Below are 9,736 nucleotides of genomic sequence, written 5' to 3' on the forward strand. Positions count from 1 at the left end.
TATAATTTTTTGGATAAGTGCAATGTCTCAAAATCTCACAGAACCTTCCCACCCATGAGCATGAAGCAGGGGACATTTCATGTCCCACAATGCATGAAGGAGCAATCTAATCTGAATAGCTACTCTTTCTGTGACAATTTACTTGCATTCAGACAAGATTATTTTCCTGATGTTGTCAGGCCACATGAATACATGAAATAAGCAGAGACAGACAACAGCTCACATAAATATTGCAGCCACAACCTGTGATTAAAGGTGTCCCAGACACATCTTTGTCACTGGCTGCATTCAATTTTAAACATTTTTCCCCCAAACAAACCATGTCTCTTCTTCTCTCTCTTATTTAATTAAAACTTCTCTTTTATATAATCTTCAGATGCATCAAGGAGTGTTCCTCTCTGGCATTTTATTGTCAAGCAATGAACTACTCTTCGTGGTTTCCCAGATCTCGTGCCAATGTAACCATGGAGATCTTGCCAGCTGCTGCAACATCTTGAGGAATTTTGTTCCTCTTACTATGGCAAAATCATTATCCAAAACTGACTGCAAGATTATATTTATTTTTGAAACACTCACTAGCTTACACGTTCATTATGCCAACAGCTGGATATGTTACTCATTATTAAATAGCAGTATTTGCTATTTATGTAATAAGGGCATGCAGAGGAGATGTACAGATGCTATCAGGGAAATGCCTATATTCTAAAGTGTCCAAGGGGTAAGACTCTATTTCATAAGACATCCCAACACACCCCATTTTCATAAAATAGTACCTAAAAATAAAAATGCACTATTAGCTGAAACAAAATGCTGTCTACATCCACTTTTAGATGATGTCAGAGCACAGCCACTGAATGAGAACAACATGATCTCTTGAGTCAAAGGATACAGAAGCATAGCCAGACCTACACTAAACTGGGGCACCTACAACCAAAGAAACAGGTCCTGTTTACCACCTCTTTTCACCATTCTTCATTTGGTGAAGGTCAGAAGGAAAATTCAAGCAGGATGGCAAGAGGAAAGAAATTGAGGAAAGGAGAAAGAGCACCATTCATTCTCTTAGACCTTAACTCTCATGCTTTTCCTCTCTTTCTGTTACAGATGTCGCACCGAGAGTCTGATCCCATTACAAGGCAAAGAAAGAGATTAAAGAGAAGGGGGAGAGTCAAAGGACTAGACAAGAACAAGTTTCTTACTGCTCACCTAGTTCCACAGTCAGGGCATGGCCTCCTCAAACCAGGTGGAATCTTTCACAATACTTCTATAAACCAATAGCTGAAAGTACAGAAGAGAGCAAAACTTTAAATACCCCAGCAGAAGCTAGCCTGATCTTTGTTTGGATGATGGACAACAAGTTCTACCCATTTCTCTGATGCTGAAGTTACCCATTACAGCCAACACCAGGTGCAAAAATGAAATTTGTCTCTTTTGTTGCTGCTATCTTAGCCCCTTAAGAGGCATTTATTTCTAATTCCTTTCAAGAAACATGATCATACTTCAAGAACAAGAATTCCTGCAGAGTTAGCCCATCTCACCCATTTTGTGTCTTTTTTCAATTTTTCATTTGATCAAAGGCTTCAAAAGTATTCTTCTTTTCAAACAGCCCTAAGAAAAAAATAAAGAAAAAAAGCAATATTGACTGATAATGCCTTATTTGACCCTTTACATTTCAAGCACTGCAATGATCTTTTTTTTGGCTTTTCCTATTGCCCTTATAAACTAGAGGTAGCAACTATTTTTGACAGGCATTGAAAAAGAACAGAAAAAAAAGCCCCTACCCCCAAAACTCACTATAAAACATCCTTACACCTACATCTATTAGCATCTCTCCACAGCTTGGCATATTTTCAAATACAATCCAGGGGAACTAAACCCTCTGGCCTGTGGTTTGTGAGCCAAGAGAATACAGATATCTTCAGGTCAACTTAAAACACATCAGAAAGACAGTGACAGGGAAGGGACAGAGCATTCCAAACACTCTTAACCAGTCTGTGGTAAATGGCAAACTTTTCTGGCATTGCTGTGCCCATGGATATTGGCAGAAAACAAGGGAAGAGGAGAACTGCATGGGGTGTAAGGAAAAGACCTGTCAGGAAGTGTTAGTAGCCTGAAGAGCCTGTCAGGATATCTTAGTGTTTGGAAAAGCTGAATGCAATTCCACCTAAGTGAGACCAAAACCAACCAGTTTTCTGCCAGCATTTCCAGTCAGGTATGTCACAGAATCTGCTGGAATTGCAAGACACTCCAGCTTTTACATAATGCTTCTTGCTAGATATTCCCCCATTCCCACATGGTTTTAGGCAGAGTATAAAGTGCACAGCTTCTAGGGCCTTTACAGCAAGGAAGAGCTTCTCCTGTACTGTGCTGTCCAGTGAATGGCACTGTCACACAACAGCCCAAAAACATAGAGCTCAGTATTTTATACAGGTAGTGGAACATTTTCTGGAGCCCTAGTTTTACTTTCAGAGTACATGAAGATACCTAGTTACTGCCAGTTTTATGTGATAAGTTTAGCATCTATTCTAATGCAAGATATAGTGTTCACACTGTACTAACATGCTGCAGTGCTGTAGAGGTGTCCAACTTAAAGCAACCCTTGTTCTACTTCAAAGCTCTCAAAAAAAAGCTGAAGTACACCTGTAAAGTGCACCATAGCTTGTTAAGCATGGGCAATCTTTGTTGAAGTAGCTCTCTGCCTGCATTTTATGAAGATGTCCAAGTCAGTCAAGAAGGAAGAAGGGAGACATTACACCCATTTTTAAAGCTCACAAGGAGAATGTGCTAAATAACAACAGCTCAGAAAGTTCCACCTCTCTACCAGCCTAGCCTATTTCACTAATTCATTAGGAAAAACTTTGACAGTGGTGGTGTGAACAGGCCCCTCATGCAGACTGATTAGTGGACTACAGCAGTAGCCTCAAATTTTGAGTTAGTTCCTCCTCCCCTCAAACCCTTCCCATTCCAGCCTAAGAGCTGTCATAGGATCTGGTCAGAGACAGAAGCTGTGAATGATCCTCACCTACCATAAACATTACACCAATTGAAGTTGTTTAATTATTTTGATGAGAATCTTTAAGTTTAGGGTATGGAAAGACCTTCATACACATGGCTTTACAAGTGGAAGAGAGCAGGCAAGCACCTTGCAAGAGTTCAGTCATGTCCTGGATGTGTGTGCATCAGGGCAAGCAGGTCACCCTTCCAGGGAGAGGAAAATGTAGTAAGAGAGAAGGGAGGGAGAAGTCAAAAGTGTATGCTGAGAAAGAATCAACAATCTGGAGCAAAGGATGAGAAATTGAACAAACCCCTTTGAGCATATTTCTCCTTCTCCTTCTCTCTTACTGAAGAGAGAAGACAGAGCATGCTGTAGAAGCAAGCCTCCTGCCTTGCATAGCCTGGCATGAGCTCCAAGTTTCCCAGGCAGACACAGGGAGAGCCAGAGGCTTACCACAAACACCTTTCAAATGTGATCTTGAAGTAAGTGAAGTAGGCATATTGTTTTTTTTCCTTTTCTTCACTTTTGCCACTATGAACACCATTTATACTGACTGTGCCCCCTTTACATTTCATTAATACAGACACATTTCCTTTACATTTTAACTTGGCCTGAACTAAAAGTTCTGTGAAGGCAAACACATTTGTCAGTGTTTGGTGACCATTCACAGCAGATATTCGAAGGAGAAACAACTTATGCTGAGATGCATTAGCCATGAAAGCTCTCTGACAGGGAGTGGGATATCAGATAGCAAACCTAAAAACTGAGACTCCCAGGGGAGTACACAACCCCTTAAAATCATTGTTAGCATAAAGGGCAAAAGCCATACTTCCACTGTAAAAGCAAACAAACACCCACATGAAAAAAGCAAACAAAACCAACAATACAACAAGGCAACAGAAACCCAACAGGTCCTCTAAACACTCTCAAACTAGGACAGTTAATTTTCTACTACAACAGCCTATTTTTAGAAGAAGAGTAAAACAAGCCACAGTTTTCACATTTCAATGAAGGTAAATGCTTCATTTTAACTCACTCTGCTAACTCGTGAGTAGATTTAAAACTGCTCTGGCATTGCTGAGATTTATTAGCAGAGTTCACTAGTTTAAATTAAGAACATTCTGTCCTCCACAGCACCACCCACCTACCCCACACACGTGTGTCAGCAATGGGAAGAAGCAATTCTACTTTGAGAGCTGGTGTAAATGGGCTTCTCACGGTGCTCATCAGCACCTGCCAGGGCTGCTAATGCCAGCAACTTCAGTGAGCCCAAAGCCAGCACAAGCCTGCCACTTGTGAAAACCTTGCCTCGTCCAAGTACACGCAAAACTGTTCATTGTGATTAGCATAAACCCGCAACTTTCACATTGCCCATGTCTCCTAGGAGTGGCCCCTACCAGTCACTAATGTAGTACAACCTGGGAACTTTTTGTGATTGGTTCATACAATCCACAGAGCACAACTTGAGCTCAAATAATTAAACCAGAATTAGGTTAACATGTTAAATCTGGTGGGTTTTTTCATTGTGAAAATATCAATTGGGTAATGTCAAAATGTTTAGAAATATGTTTGAGCAAAAGATTAAAAAACATCAGAAGAATTTGAGAGAAATAACTTACATTTTAAATGAATTTTTGTTTCAAACCTCCTTTCAATTTCATTTTTGAAGATAAAAAAGTAATTTAATTTTAGGTTGTCCTAAGACAAAATGCAGTTTGTCCTGAAAACAATAACCCCCTTCTAATCAATTCAGTTTCTTTTTAAATGGGTGCAAATATGACAACAAAAGAAACTGACTGTTTTTTCCCCCCCAGCATGAATAGGAAGAGAATGTGTCAAGTATGCCAAGGCCATCTGAGCTTTCTTGAGTTAAAGAGTAGCTGTGTAAAACGTATTTCCAACATAGAATATTTTTATTTGCAACAGATGATAAAGTATTAATCAGACTTCAGGAAGAAAATGCAGAGTTGAGCTTCAGATCAAACTCTGTCCTGAAAGAATTAGCACACTCTCCTTCAGCAAACTTCTGATTTTGCATCCCTTTGGAGCACGTATTCTCCAGGTGTTTATTGCTGAATTCACAGCAAATGAACCCCTCATGCGTTCTGTCCAACTTCCAATCTTATTTTCTACCTGCAAGCTTTCCCCAAGTGATCACTAGCTCTAAACATTACAGCGCTTGAGTTTAATGGCACTCCAGCTTAACAAAACTCTTCATGGTCATTAAGACAAAATGACTGAATTAATTCAGAAACTCAAGAGCATTAAGCTGAACTGATATTAAACCTCAAAAATACATGAGCCAAAGTCCATTTAGGAAAAAAAGAAGGCAAAAATGAGTAATAAGAAATAGGCACAATTCAGTTTTAATCTAACTAAAGCAGCTTAAGAAGAAAACACTCTAATGAAGCACTTAATGACTAGTTAAAATTATTTTAACAATTGATGAGTTCAGAGAGAATTTAAAAGATAATTTCCCATCAAAAGCCTTATGTAAAGTCCCACCTCTCCCTGTTAAGTCCAAGAGTTTGGGTTGAGTTACTCTGCAAAGCCACGTCACAGAAAAAAGACAAGCAAGCAGTCTAGGGAAAGATAGCATTCTGCATTTTATGCCCACACAATATGCAAACAGAATTACTTTCATAGAGGCATAAAATTATCAGACCCTAAATATTAAGCCCAGTTCTTCTCAAGCATCAGCACAAGACTTACCAGGTTGAGCATGGCCCAGCATAGAAATTAGTCCAGACTCTCCCTTCTTTCTATCCAAATCTCACAAGACAGAAAATTTCTCGCAACATGGTATATAAAAACTTTAAGTATATAAAAATTTTAAGTAGAATGTGACATAGAATTTAAAAGGATCAAGAATCACTAAAATCCTTGTAATATCACACACTTTGTCAAATGGAAACACTAAAATAATTCTAGAAATGAACCAGGATTCACATTACAGAGAAATCTTGCAACCAATTTAAATTTGAACTTATAGCACCCTGAGGCTTTTTGAGCATGCATGAGATAAATAAGGTGTCTACTCCCACCTCTTTTCCAGTTTCTGCCAATATGCAAATTCTTCCAGGAAGGAGGTGGGGTGTGGGAACCCCTGCACTTGAATGACATTTCATGTATGTGGCTGCAGCATGGTAAAAATAATCAGTCAATTCCTGCAAGTAAACTCACACCCTTTCATTCCAGTCTGAGCCCTGAGCAAAATATTGACTACCTCCTCCTGTACACATTTTGCTCTCTCCTGTTCCTCCAGTAGCTTAAAAAAGGGAAATGAAGAGAGGTCAGAGGTTTACCCATACCTGCTTGGTGCAGTGGGTTAGCAAGTGCAATACCTGTTTCCATAGCAATGCAGAAATCTGACCAGCACTACAGCTCATCCTTGATGCCCTACCCCCATTGCCTTGCTTCTCGTTCACAGCCAGATGAGCTGCAGGTGGTTTTCAGCAGGAGCAGAGGTCACTCACCTGAGATTCTCAACACAGGGCACTGCCCTACCACAGCCACAACCACTGAGAATGCAAGTCGCACATGGCGGCTGCAGATTTATTCCCATCAGCCTAAAAGGAGAACTTGTTCCTCAGGCCAAACATTTGCCTTTTTTTGCATGTTGCATGGTAACCTGTTCTGTTATGTTTCTCCTAAAAGGCAGGCAGTTCCTCCAATCCTCAAGCACAGCCCTCCTCCCTCTAACTCTAGTCACATTATAAAGAGTTTAAGTCTTCTTCCTAATAACCACAGGGCTTGGAGTTTTGCTGAATGTGGTTAGTTCAGCTCTGCTTAGACAAGCATCCAAGAATCTGGACTCTAGGTATCATAAAGTAGGCCCTGAGCTCATGTGTTTGCATTAGAAATATGTTCTATTACTTCACAGTATGAGGAACGCTGCTCAGCAACTCAGCTTTTCATCTAAGCTGGCCATACTAAAGCGGCAGCTCTGATACCTGATTCTCAGCAAGATAATTCCTTTACAGATGTTTTCATGGCAAACTGATTTCCCTCGTGTTTCACTCCAGTTGCAGTCAGCATTGTTAATTTATTTTTCCTTCTACAAGGCAATAAACTGTTGTACATTTTCCCTGGAAGGGAGAGATATTACTGATTTAGTTTGCGTAACGGGAGACTCTGATACCAGCCCTTGATACAGATGAGCAAAACCGCTGCAGAATCTTGGAGGAGTCAATAGGCAAATTGCAAAACATCACTAGCTTATCACATGACAATAGCATCCTCTGCCTTAACTTACATCTTTGGTGTCTTCAGAGCAATTTACTTGCACTATGTAAGTACTTTAACTGTATCTTTAGAGAAACCATGATGTTTAATGTTTCATGATTGCCACCTGTCTGGAATTCAGCTTGAAAATACCCAAGTTACAGTAGCTATTCATGGCATAGTTCCATGAAAAGTTGGATTTGCCATGGTTGCAGCATACAGGTGCCAAGGACATGTAAAGCACTAGCACAGAAGAAATCCTATCCCAAGTATCATTACGGAAAGCCAAGGCTTCACAGGGTCTTGAAAGACAACAGGAAAAATGACTTTCCAGAGGACCATGCACTTCAGACAAGGCAAACTGCACAGAGGAAAAGCACTCTTCACTGACTGACCAGTAAAGTCTCTATTTAAAGCTCAGACATTTCTGGTATCTCACAGAATAGTGAAACTATGCATCCCCTTCAAAATCCCAATGTTTACTCCAGGCACTGAACAGATGAGGCAATAAGAGGAACTGGGGAGGAGGGACTGATTTAAATTATGCTTGCTGCTAAGAGAGGGTCCCTTCTCAACAGTAGTCAGGTCCTTCAATTATTTATAATTATGTGGAATTGCTGTTCTAGAACAGCACACAGAACTAAAGATGTGGGACCAGTCCATATGCTCTGTGGGAGGAAGTCACTTGAAATGTTTGTAATGTGATGACACAGGGTTAATTCTTTGGATTCACAGAGTCATCTTAGGCCTGCTAGAAAGCAACCAAGATGAAATATTTTCTGGCAAGTGCATGGTAAAGGGCTTCTCTCCTGTGTGCCTTCACCCAGAGGACAGGAACACAGCACAGACGCAGACTGCTGTGCCCTGCTTTTCAGATAACAAAAACACAGGGGATAGGGAGGATTTCATAACTAGACCAGTTAAAAATGTCTAAAGTACTTCTTTGAAAATTCATCAGAAATAAGAGAGAGAGACAGAGAGGGAGGTTTCTGGTGTTGAAGTATAATACAAGCAAAACTATTTCTTCCAGATTTTTCCTTTCTGATTATTTGCAATAAGATAAGAAAATAACGACAGTAAGAAAAGTGAGAGCAAAGACTCTGAATCCAAATCATTAATCTGACAACATTTACATTTTTGTCAAACTATTTGGTTCTAAAAAGCTAACAAAAAATTCCAATACCTCACAAATTTAATTTCCCAGAAAAATGATTTTTCATATACAGTATTTCACCACTAAACCAAAATATTGTAGTCTGCAGAAGATGGCAAAGATGACATTACTGCTCTGTTCAAACAAGGATTGTGGAGTTATAGTGTGAAATTCAGTGCCTGAAAACAGTAAGATGTCTGGATATATCAGGAAAACTCAGGGCAAAATCAGATGATCTTTAGACCATCTATTTGAGCAATCATGTAGGCTTCATCTGGCCAATTCACCCAAGAGTTCTGACACTCAATCTACTTCTTGTTCTGTAATGCTAGACTCACAGTCTCCCACGTATGTCCCCTGGAGCTACAGCATAATAAAAAAAATAGTAAAATATGTGCCTCTTAGAAATTAAAGACACTAACACCAGCATGTCACATAAAAGAAGCAGGCAAATAACAAAATTGGCCTTTTTTCTTCTCCAGTTTTATAAAAAAAATACTTCAAAACTGCATATTTGTAAAGGTACTGGTACAAAGACACTGCCTTCTGTTTATACACAGTGAGCTGAAGAAGTTGATTGATCTCATTATAATGTGTTATTTTCTTGCTCCGTGCCCTAAGGAACAGAAAAGTATACAATCACTCTGTCTATCCCTACTATGAATAAGTTCTCAGTCCTTATTAAACAACACCTGAGAGAGGTTTCAGAGAGACACAGATCTGCCAGAGGGCAGGAAGGCCCTGAAGAGGGATCTGCATAGACTGGATCAATGGGACAAGGCCAACTGTACAAGGTTCAACAAGGTCAGGTGCTGGATCCTCCACTTGGGTCACAGCTTCATTCAATGCTAAAGGCTGGCACACGTGGCTGGAAAGCTGCCAGGAAAAAAAGGACCTGGAGGTGCTTTTTGGCAGTCACTGAGCATGGCCAGTGTGTGCCCAGGTGGCCAAGAAGGCCAATGTAATCCTGGCCTGTATCAGCAATATATGTGTGGCCAGCAGGAGCAGCGATTGTCCCCCTGTACTCAGCACCGCTGCGGCCACACCTCAGATCCTGTGTTCAGCGCTGGGGCCCTGACTACAAGTAGGACATTGAGGTGCTGGAGAGAGTCCAGAAAAAGGCAACAGAGCTGGGGAAGGATCTGGAGCAAAAGGTTTAAGAGAAATGGCTGAGGGAGCTGGGCTTAGCCAGGAGAAAAGGAGGCTCAGAGGTGACCTTATCACTCCCTACAGCTGTGTGGGAGGAGAGCGTAGGGAAGTGGGGATGGGTCACTTCTCCCAAGTAACAAGCAACAGGACAAGAGGAAAGGGCCTCAAGTTGATCATGGGAAGGTTTAAATTGGATATTGGGAAAAATTTCTTCACTG

This window comes from Motacilla alba, chromosome 4 (assembly GCF_015832195.1).
Source record: "Motacilla alba alba isolate MOTALB_02 chromosome 4, Motacilla_alba_V1.0_pri, whole genome shotgun sequence".
In the NCBI taxonomy this organism is placed as follows: domain Eukaryota; kingdom Metazoa; phylum Chordata; class Aves; order Passeriformes; family Motacillidae; genus Motacilla; species Motacilla alba.